We start from the raw sequence: 11,037 nt of genomic DNA, 5'->3' as shown, positions 1-11,037 counted from the left end.
TGTAGGAACACCACCCAGGGTGACGCAAGGTCGGTGCACCAGCCGGCACCGGCACCGTCTTCTCCAGATGCCGCCAGCTGACGAGGTCACTGTCACTCTGTGCCAAGGCGTGGGAGTCTCCATCGCCACCGCTGAGTGCTCCAGTTCCTCCTCGAGAAGCTCGGCCTTCACAGCTCCTTGGGTCTCCTTTCGGGAGTGACCTCCCCGATGCCGGGGTCTGTCAAAGGCCACAGCTGGCAGCCACAGAGGCTCTCCTGTTTCTGGATTATTTCCTCAAATGGGGAGACTGTGGCTCCCCCACTCATGCCCCGCAGGCATGATGCAGCCTTCTAGACTTTCTAACCTTTAGAATTTGCCAGAAGTAAAAAGGGGAAATGTCCTTCAGCTGAAGCAGTTGTCGTGAGTGTCTAGGGCACTCTGAACTCCGGGCAAGGTAAACACACACGCACGCCTTGTCGGGACACGGGGGGTACAGCGCTTGAAAAAGAAAGACAGGAGAGACACCTTTGCTGTCTGCACCGCGTTACACTGCACTGCACGCACAATCTTTATTTTATGATTCATATATAGTAAACCCGATCAGTTCACAGAGCCCAGATAATTAAGTAGTGAAAAGGCATTCTTTGTGGCAAGCTACAACGTGACAGACTACAATGTTTATTCTAAAACTATCTAAGTGAAGTAAATAATCACAACCAGTTCTCATAACTTCTCTAGCCCAGGAAGAAATTCATTAGCTCAAGAATGTTGTTAATTTGTCTGCTGTTAGTGTCACAAAGGGTGGCCAGCCACTTCCTCAAGACTTCTGCAAAACAAAGCCAGCTCACAGTATGGATTCCAGAGGGTGAGGGGCTCACTGAGAACAGGCATTCCTATTCTACCTCCTTCTCGCATACCAGGGTGGCTATTGTAAATTGCAGGTTAGAGGGGGTTGGGCCTACAAAGTGACACCTCATCCCCCACACTTCCTTCCTTTTTATTTTTTAACAACAATTTCCATAAGATCAGGTTATTAATAGTATTTCGTCTTATGCAGTAAAAATACACAAGAACTATGGCAATGAGAACTATAATTAAACTAAGTCCCATGCCACTAAAAGTGTGGGTTATGCTCTGCCAGATTCCTTTGGAATCTAATCCTTTTAAAGATTGAGCAAGCAATTGCGCGAATTGTGCTAGGGATTCATCATCATTTTGCTTTGTAAAATCCTTGTCAATTTGATTATGCAAAGATTTTATTTCCTCCTGGGCAGAGGTGTTTCCATTTAGATACATTTTAATCATTTCCCATTCATGTTCTGTTTGATTATAAGGTCGTTGGGTTATACAGAAAGTAGTTGAATTCCAATCACATTTTAAAAACACTTGATGCTGAAGAGCCAATATTTTTCTACCCATCCATTCAACTGTTTGTTTAAGGAGGTCTATTTGTTGTTGTAGTCTGGCGTTTATTTGCCACTGAGTTAACCAAAGTTCATGAGAATTTTCATGCCATAATTCTATAACATGTTTTTCTTGCAAAGAGGTTTGTAAAGCTATTTCTGAGACTGCTGCTAGGGAGGCTACAGTTATCAGACTTAACAGTACAGCAACCACTATTCCAATAAATCTTTTTGTATGTTTTAACAGATGTTTAAAAAATTCAGTAGTAACAGAAATTACCGGGTCTTGAGACCATGGTCGAGTTAAATTTACAGGCCACCAAATATGAGTTTTTTGTTGTAACAGCATAACTGTATAAGGCTTAGTGAAATTTAGTGTGCTATTTAAGCATGTAAACAATTGACAATTTAAACAAGTACAAGAAAAATGTGTAAAATTAAAAGTTCCCACTAAAAAGACATAAGGCAGAGGTGCACAAACAGTAATATTATACATTTTAAACCTAGTAAAATTATAAGTAGTAGATACAGATCGACTAGTCCCTGAATAGGAAACATTGTACAAGGTTACAGGTTGTATAGTGGCTGGAATCTTCCAAATATGATTTTGAAGGTGATGAGGGTATTCTTCGGCTGCAACAGCAGGGTTAGCGATTCCACCATCTCCCCACCACAAAAGAGCCGTCTTCTGATGAAATATAGGAGCTCCGTCAGTTATTTTCTTTGGATCTGGAAGACTATACACAACAGAGAGATTACATCTTGTCTCATTCCATTCAGCACATCCATTAACGAATTTTCCAAATGGTCCCCAAATAATATACCCATCAATATTTTTAGCAAATTTTCCCATACATAGTTGCCAAATTATGGGATAATAAGAAATATTTTTATAAGTGAATTCAGGGCATACAGGAAATGTATTTGTATCTGGTGCTGTTAAATTTCTCCAGGTAACATTAAAGGTTTGAGCAGCCAAGGCTTGAAGCCTTGTTCTTTTGTTGCCTGCTTTTATTTCATGTTGAATCCAATACTGCCATCCCAGAGGGATGCAAGGCGGTTCCCCAATGCAAATAGGCCTTTGATTACCATAATAAGTAAAATTGAATAATGTCCCATCATCTTGATTGTGGGGGGTTAAATCAGCCCACGGTGCTGACAAAATTTCTCTAGGTGTGGTATAAAGTAAAATATCACTAGTTCCCCATTTTACAGGTTCTAATAAAGGGGGGTTTAGAATATATGCCCAGTACGAATGCGGAGGTACCTCAGTCCCCGACGCAACAGTGAGCAAGGCACATAAAGCTAAAAACAAGTTTTCAGGGTTTAAAGGCTTTCCTGCTTGAAGGACAAGCCGTTGCCCTTCTATGGTCAATTTTTTTAATTGTCCCCATGTAGGGAGGGGATTTAAATTTGGTCGCTGTGAGCGGCGGGATTTTCTTAGCTTTAATCTGGCCATGGCTGCGATAGGAACAAGCTCAGCATCTTCAGCCTCTAGCTGGTTTCGCGCTCGCTTCTGAAGGCACGGTTCCGGTTCCTTGGGGAGTTGTCTCCGGGGCTGGCGAACAGGGTCTGGAGGCGCGGATCCTGATCCATCGTCCAGGGACCCACTGCTGAATTCCATTTTCTGTGGAGATATAACCAAAACCTCTCCCCTTATAGAGCAGTGTGCCCTTCTCCCATTCAGCCTCTGGAGCTGTTTTAGTCCAAATAGGTTCATTAATCACAAAGGGCTGTTGTTGCTGTTCAAAATGTTTTTCAGCTCTAGTTAATATTTCACCTTGTGGTAAATTGAGAAAATTTAAAATAAACAATGCTTGATGCAGTAATGTTTTTGGACTGTTTTGCAATTTAAACAGTATTGGTATCTGAATATCCTCCTGACTCCTCCTTTTTAATTTTTTAATTTGTAACTTAAGAGTGCCATGTGCTCTTTTAACAATAGCTTGACCCTGGGGGTTATATTTAATCCCTGTAATATGAATAATATTATGGAGATCGCAAAATTGTTTAAATGTTTTGCTAGTATAAGCAGGTCTATTATCTGTTTTGATTTTAGAAGGAATTTCCATAACTGTAAAAGTTTCCAATAAATGTACAATAACATTTTTAGTGGATTTTCCCTGTTGAGCAGTAGCCCATAGAAATGAAGAATAGGTATCAATAACTACATGTATATAAGAAAGCCGACCAAAAGAAGGTACATGTGTAATATCCATTTGTCATAACTCATTAGGTTGAATTCCTCGAGGGTTGACACCTGCGGGAATAATTTTTAAATGTAATGGTCTACAAATAGGGCAAGCTTTTATAATCTGTTTAGCTTTTGTAAAAGGTATCTTATATTTAAGATGCAAATGTCCTGCATTTGCATGATTAAATTGATGTTTTTTAACGGGTGTGGTGAACATAACTAAGGAATCTACTGTATTGTTACCTGATACTAATGGTCCGGGTAACTGAGAATGAGAACGTAAATGAGTAATAAAATAAGAATGATTTCTTTTTTGAACATGTATTTGTAAATTTTGAAATAAAGACAATAAAGCAGGCTTATTAGAATATAACACAGCTGAATAGATATTTGTCACTACTCTAACAGAATAGGCTGAATCGGCTATAATGTTAATAGGTTGGTTATGAAAATCTAAAAACACTTGTAATATAGCAAAAAGTTTATTTTGTTGTATAGAGTTAAAATTTGTCTGACGTACCCAGTAAGATTTTTGAGTCCAATATGCAGCTTTATTTTTAGATCCATCTGTAAATATAGTCAAAGCTTGTGGAATTGGCTGTACAGCTAATAAGGTATTAACCACAAATTGTTGACGTCTAAAAAAATCCCATAATTTACTTTTAGGAAAATGATATGAAAAAGTTCCCATGAAATCTGCTAAAGCAATTTGTAAGGTTTTAGTAATTGACAACAAATATTCCCATTGTTCCTTAGTTAAAGGGATAACTATATTGTTTATATCTTCTCCTATCAAAGTTATAGAACGAGCTCTACCATTTATAATTAAAGCTGTAACCATGTCAATATAAGGCATAACATTTTTAGATTGTTTAGTTTTAGTGAATACCCATTTTACTGGCATAGCATTTTGACCTAAAACTGCAGAGGGATATTGAAAAGTATTAATAATATATAAAGTTAGAGGCAATTTAGGATCAATCCTAATTAAAAATGTATCCTTAATTTGTTGTTCTACAAACTGTAATTTTTGCTCTGCTTTTGCTGTTAAAGAACGAGGGCTGGATGGATCTGAAGAGCCCTGTAGAGTAGCAAACAAATGTTGTAATGCATGGGTAGGGATACCTAGTGTGGGACGAAGCCAATTAATATCCCCTAATAATTTTTGAAAATCATTTAAAGTGGATAACTTATCTCTCCTAATAGACATTTTTTGTGGAATCACCTTTTGTCTAGTAAGAATATATCCCAAATAATGACTAACTTCTTCCTTTTGAATTTTATCCTGTGCTATTACAAGTCCAAACGGAGAAAAATATTGAGGTAAAGTTTTTAAAATATCTTTTAAAACATTTCTATCACTATATGAGAATAAAATATCATCCATGAAATGAGCCGTATAAACCTGAGGCCATCGTGCACGCACTGGTTTTAATGCTGCATCAACATAAATTTGACATATAGTTGGGGAATTTTTCATTCCTTGGGGTAAAGTCCTCCATTGATATCTTTGATAAGGTCTTTGATAGTTTGTTTGAGGAATTGAAAAAGCAAACCGTTTTCTATCTTCTGGATGTAATGGGATGTTAAAAAAACAATCTTGTAAATCTATAACATATACAAACCAACCAGCAGGGAGCGCTGAGGGTAAAGGAATGCCGGGCTGAAGGGCTCCCATTTGAATTAAGGATGAATTTACAGCACGTAAGTCCGTTAAAAGTCTCCACTTGCCTGATTTCTTTTTTATCACAAATATTGGAGAATTCCAAGGAGATGTGGATGGTTCTATGTGATGTAGAAAAAGCTGTTGATCAATCAATTTTTGTGCTGTCTGTAACTTTTGAGTAGTCAAAGGCCACTGATCTATCCAAATTGGGTCATCATTTTTCCAATTAAGCTTTAAAGGATTCATTTCCCTAGGCTGTAGAAACATGCAAAATATTAAAAATGTATATAAGCTCCCCATTGTTCTAATACATCTCTTCCTAAAATAGAAACTGGTACCTCTAAGATATAAGGTTTAATAACAGCAACTTGACCCTCTTTATTTTTTATATGTATATGCATTGTGGCTTGTCCAATTGTATTTACTGGAGTTTTACTTACTCCTTTTATATTACATGGAATAATAGTATAAGTAATATGAGAAGGCCAATCAGTAGGTTTAACAATAGTAATATCCGAGCCTGTATCTATAAGAGCCTGAATTTTCTTATGCTCAATAAAAATATTAATAAGAGGTTGTTGTTGAGATAATTTAGCTGTCCACATTACATTAATAGGGTTAGTGTTGCCGAACCCTCCTGTTCGCTGAACAACAGAGGATCCTATTGGGATATAAGGCAGTAAAATGAGTTGAGCTATACGTTCTCCCTTTAATAATTTATAATCTGTAAGTGAGGACATCAGAATCTGAATTTCTCTAGTATAATCTGCATCTATAATTCCTAAGTGAACAGTAATGCCTTTTTGATTTAAACTAGATCTACCCGTGAGCAAGCCAAAAGTTCCCGCAGGCAGAGGACCAAAAATTCCTGTAGGAATTCTCACGGGAGATTGTCCTCCTCTTAATTCTATATCTTTTAAGGCTGGTATGTCCACTGCGGCACTGTGTTGGGTGGCTGGCTGTAGGGAGAATACGGTAGATTTACCCCATTGATTTGTCCGGGGCCCGGGGTAGGGCCCGTTCTCCCGTTTCCCTTTTGTTCAGCTGAATTAACTTGTTTACTCCTGCATTCACGAGCCCAATGATTTCCCTTCTTGCATTTTGGACATAAGCCAGGAGCTCTAGATCTCTTTTTTTGATCATTGCCTACAAGTTTTGGACAGGCCCTCTTTACATGTCCTATCTGACCACAATTAAAACATTTTAAAGACTGTTCCTTTTTAGATTGCCAATTAGTCCACGTGGTTGCCATGGTCTCAGCAAACAGTTGCATTTTCCTAGATTCTGAATTTAAATCTTTACATTGTTTTATAAAATTGTCAATCGTTCCAGTATCTTTTATTGGAATTAAAGCCCTTTTGCATTCATCATTAGCATTTTCAAAAGCTAACATTTTTAAGAGATGCTCTTGTAAGTCTTGTCCCACTACTGTTTTTTTTATAACATTTTGAAGTCTTGTAACGAACTCAACATACGGTTCATTGGCTCCTTGCAGAACTTTAGCCCAAGATCCATATTCTGATCCTTTAGGCCGTATTTTATCCCAAGCTTCTAAAGCAATATCTTTTAATTGAGCATGAATCTCTCTTGGAGCTCCTGCCTGATGCTCAACAGTATCAAAGAAACCTGTACCAGAGAGCATGGGATAAGAAAGGAGTCTAATATTAGGATCTCGATCGTCAGCATTTTGTCTTGCCTTTTCCGCACAACCTTCTATAAACCACATGTGCCACTGTAAATATTTGGGCTCCTTTAAAAGAATTTTGGCCAAGGCTTTCCAATCATAAGGAGCAAGATTACCATACTGATCTGCTACTGATGTTATTAATTCTCTAGTGTAATGAGCCTGAGGGCCATAAAGGGTTACAGCCTTTTTTAATTTTGCTAAATCATCCATATTAAATGCTTCCCATCTAGGGGGAACTGCCTCTCTATCTATTGGCTGTGGCCTGATTACAGGGAAAGCAAAGGCAGGCTTTTCCTCATCAGAATCCCCTAATTTTGGTAGATCAGCCAAAGCTAGCTTGGCTTTACTCCAATTAGGGTTAGATGGAGGAGGTGTAGAGGGAACTATAGGCGGGTTCTGCTTAACGGAGAGTTGTTTCACCTCTTGTGTTAAATGTTGTATAGCCTGTAAAATTGGGCGATTGTCATAATTTGATATTGCTGCGGCAGCTAAAGCTGAGTCGGCTGTAGTGGATTTTACTTTTAGTTTGGACGCCTTTTCACTACTTAAAGCGATAGCGTCATTTTGAACTACATTCTGCTCCTCCTCTGTGAGGGGCAATTCCTGAATAACTGGCTTAATTTCTAGTTGAAGATTTTCTACAATATGTTCATCTTCCATAGCTTTTAATAAAGAGTACACAACCGACCAAATAGCCCAAAAACGTAAAGGAATCTTCTCCTCCTGTTGCATAGCCCTTTCTATACTAACCCTTGCCTTCCTCCATATTTCTACATCCAAAGTTCCTTCATCTGGAAACCAAGGATTATATTCTTTAATTGTATCAATACACATATCCAAGTCAGCTGACCTGAGCGATATGCCATATATAGATAATAAATGTTTAAGAATTTTTAAGAAAGGAGAAGAAGCAGATTGTCCCATTTCCCCGTAATAAAATTATACTTACCTTCCTAAGCGACCTTCGGAGTCCCTGTTCGGGCGCCACTTGTCGTGAGTGTCTAGGGCACTCTGAACTCCGGGCAAGGTAAACACACACGCACGCCTTGTCGGGACACGGGGGGTACAGCGCTTGAAAAAGAAAGACAGGAGAGACACCTTTGCTGTCTGCACCGCGTTACACTGCACTGCACGCACAATCTTTATTTTATGATTCATATATAGTAAACCCGATCAGTTCACAGAGCCCAGATAATTAAGTAGTGAAAAGGCATTCTTTGTGGCAAGCTACAACGTGACAGACTACAATGTTTATTCTAAAACTATCTAAGTGAAGTAAATAATCACAACCAGTTCTCATAACTTCTCTAGCCCAGGAAGAAATTCATTAGCTCAAGAATGTTGTTAATTTGTCTGCTGTTAGTGTCACAAAGGGTGGCCAGCCACTTCCTCAAGACTTCTGCAAAACAAAGCCAGCTCACAGTATGGATTCCAGAGGGTGAGGGGCTCACTGAGAACAGGCATTCCTATTCTACCTCCTTCTCGCATACCAGGGTGGCTATTGTAAATTGCAGGTTAGAGGGGGTTGGGCCTACAAAGTGACACCTCATCCCCCACAAGCAGTGACATGTACGACTTAAAGATGATGAACTTTTTAACTTTGAGGACTTGAAACCGCGTATGTAATTCCAGTGCTCAGGAGGCAAAGTATTACCTGTGCTGGGCATGGTGGCATGTCTGTGATTGCAGGAGGCTGAGGCAGGAGGATTGTGGCAAGTTTGAGGTCAGCCTGGGCTATGCAATGAGTTCAAGGCCAGCCCGTACTACATAGGCAGTCCCCATGTCACAAACTAATTTTTTTTTTTTTGGCTTTTTTTCATTTTTATCAGTACCAGGGATCGAACTCACAACTGCCTGCTTTTAAGGCAGGTGCTTATGCCGCTGAGCTAAATCCCCAGCCCCCAAAAACTAATTTTTTAAAACACTCTGAAATTTATACAATTATATCTCTTTTCATCAGTTTTACAATATCCAAAAAATTTGGATTTTTTTGTTTGCTTTTTAATTTTCGCAGTGCAGGGGATCAAAACCAGAGCCGAATGCGTGCTGGGAAAGCCCAGTACCACTGAGCTACACTTCCAGGCGCTGTGGATGTGCTCGCTGTGCGGTCACTTTAACCAGCTTTTGTCTCTGTGAGCAGCCGGTCCCCAACCCTCTGTCCTCTCCCAGGGCCTGTCGTCTTCCTTCCTTTTCACCGCTGGTCCTTTGCTCTAATGTTTTGGTGGGATGTTTTTTGTTTACTTGGTTGTTTGGGGTTTTTGTTATCTTGTTTCGTTTGCTTTGTTTTGAAACAGGGTCTCTCTATGTAGTGCAGGCTGGCCTTGAGCTCACTTTGTAGCCCAGACTGGTCTGGAACTCGCAAGGATCCTCCTGCCTCAGCCTCCCGAGTGCTGGGATTACAGGCCTGAGCCACCACGCCTGGCTTTTAGGTCTGTTCTTTAGTGCCTCTGATTGGACTTGGCTCTCTCTCTAAAGGTGTTAAATTTTTGTGCATTCTTCCTTCTCCCTAGTCAGTGCCTTTCCCCCTCGGCCTCCTCTTTCTCACTCCTCATTTCCAAACTTCCTAGTGATATCACCAAAACCCTTCTGAAACTTTCTTTCCAATCCTGCAGCAAAGATTTCCCCAGCCTCCTGTTTTCTTCCTGGGCCCTTTCCGAGGACCCTGTGTTCTCTCTTCCATGTTTTCTCTGTCTCTGCATGTTTACTGCAGAGCCCGATTCTTTTCCTACCTTTAATAAATGCAAAGCCTTGCTTTAAAAAAAAGGGGTGGAGGCCAGGGATTTAGCTCAGCGACACAAGTGCCTGCCTGGCAAACGCAAGGTCCTAAATTCAATCCCCAGTAGCAAAAGGAAAAAAAACAGGTGACTAAAATAAAAGTACCCTTTTGTTTGTTTTAAAGAATTTTTTCAGAATCCTTATAATGTTTTTCTTTTGGGGTTTGTAGTATTGGGGATTGATTATTATGGTTTAATTCACTACGCAGTACACCCTCAAGACTGCTATCCTGGTCTCACTAAATTTTCTAAGCTGGCCTCAAATTGATTCTTTCTTTCCTTCTGGAATTGAGCCCAAAGTCAGCTACATCCCCAGCTCTTTTACTTAATTATTTTTATTATTTTGAGGCAGAATATTGCTTTGCCTCCATGGAAATCAACCTCGCAAGCCTGCCTCAGCCTCCCAGAGCACCAAGAGCACAGTGTGCACCCCCACGGCCAGCTCAGATGCCACTGAGCAACTTGCTGGACAAACGTGAGGCCCACTGTTAGCCAGCGCTCTCCCCGCGGGGCCGAAGGCAGCCCCATCCCTTCAGGTCTGCGTGGGAAGGCCCCGCCTCTGGTCCGGTCCTTGCTGTACTGTCCCACATCAGTTCAGGCGACCCAGCAGCCCCACGCTCACCCGCCCTCCCTCCCTGACCCGACTCCCCACGTTGGCTTTCCAGTCCTTGGTCTGCTCTGTTTCCTAATAGCAGGTTTCTGTGTGGTTCTGTTGCTGAAGCTTCTGCTCGTGTATTATTTCAGGAGCCTTGTGGCTTTGGGCCACTTCCTTCTTCATGTATCTTTCAGTTTTAGACTACCTTACCTCTGATGACTCTCCCAAGTTGTCTCACAGACGGATCACCCACTAACGCCGGCCCAGCTGGTCACCAGTCACCCTGCAGTTCCAGCACCTCTGCTGGGCAGAATGCCAACCTCCAGCCACTGTAGGTCGTGGATACACGTCTGTCTTTGACTCAGCTGCTTCTTCCTCGCCACTCAGCTGGGGTTTGGATAATGGGGTCTGTATTAGGCAGCTATTGCTGTGTAACAGTTCCATTCTGACCCAGGATCGTACTGTCAGCTGAACGGCTACACAGAACCCCTCCAAGGAGGCTGCAGGGATGATAAGAAACCAGCTTCTGAGGGTGGCAGAGTGACAAACCAAGGGACATCATTCACAACCTTTAAAGTATCCTCTATGCTGGGGATTTAGCTCAGTGGCCTGAGTTCGATCTCCAGTACCCCCCAAAAAAGTATCCTCTACACCAAAATAAATAAATAAATAAACGTTCAGTTACCTGATACAGAAGAGTCCCACAGTAGACGTGTGCCTGATCCTTAAAGTTAATACT

This window comes from Cavia porcellus, unplaced genomic scaffold, assembly GCF_034190915.1.
Source record: "Cavia porcellus strain 051 isolate PalLab524CR breed Dunkin Hartley unplaced genomic scaffold, mCavPor4.1 scaffold_32, whole genome shotgun sequence".
Classification (NCBI taxonomy): domain Eukaryota; kingdom Metazoa; phylum Chordata; class Mammalia; order Rodentia; family Caviidae; genus Cavia; species Cavia porcellus.
This window is presented reverse-complemented; position numbering follows the sequence as displayed.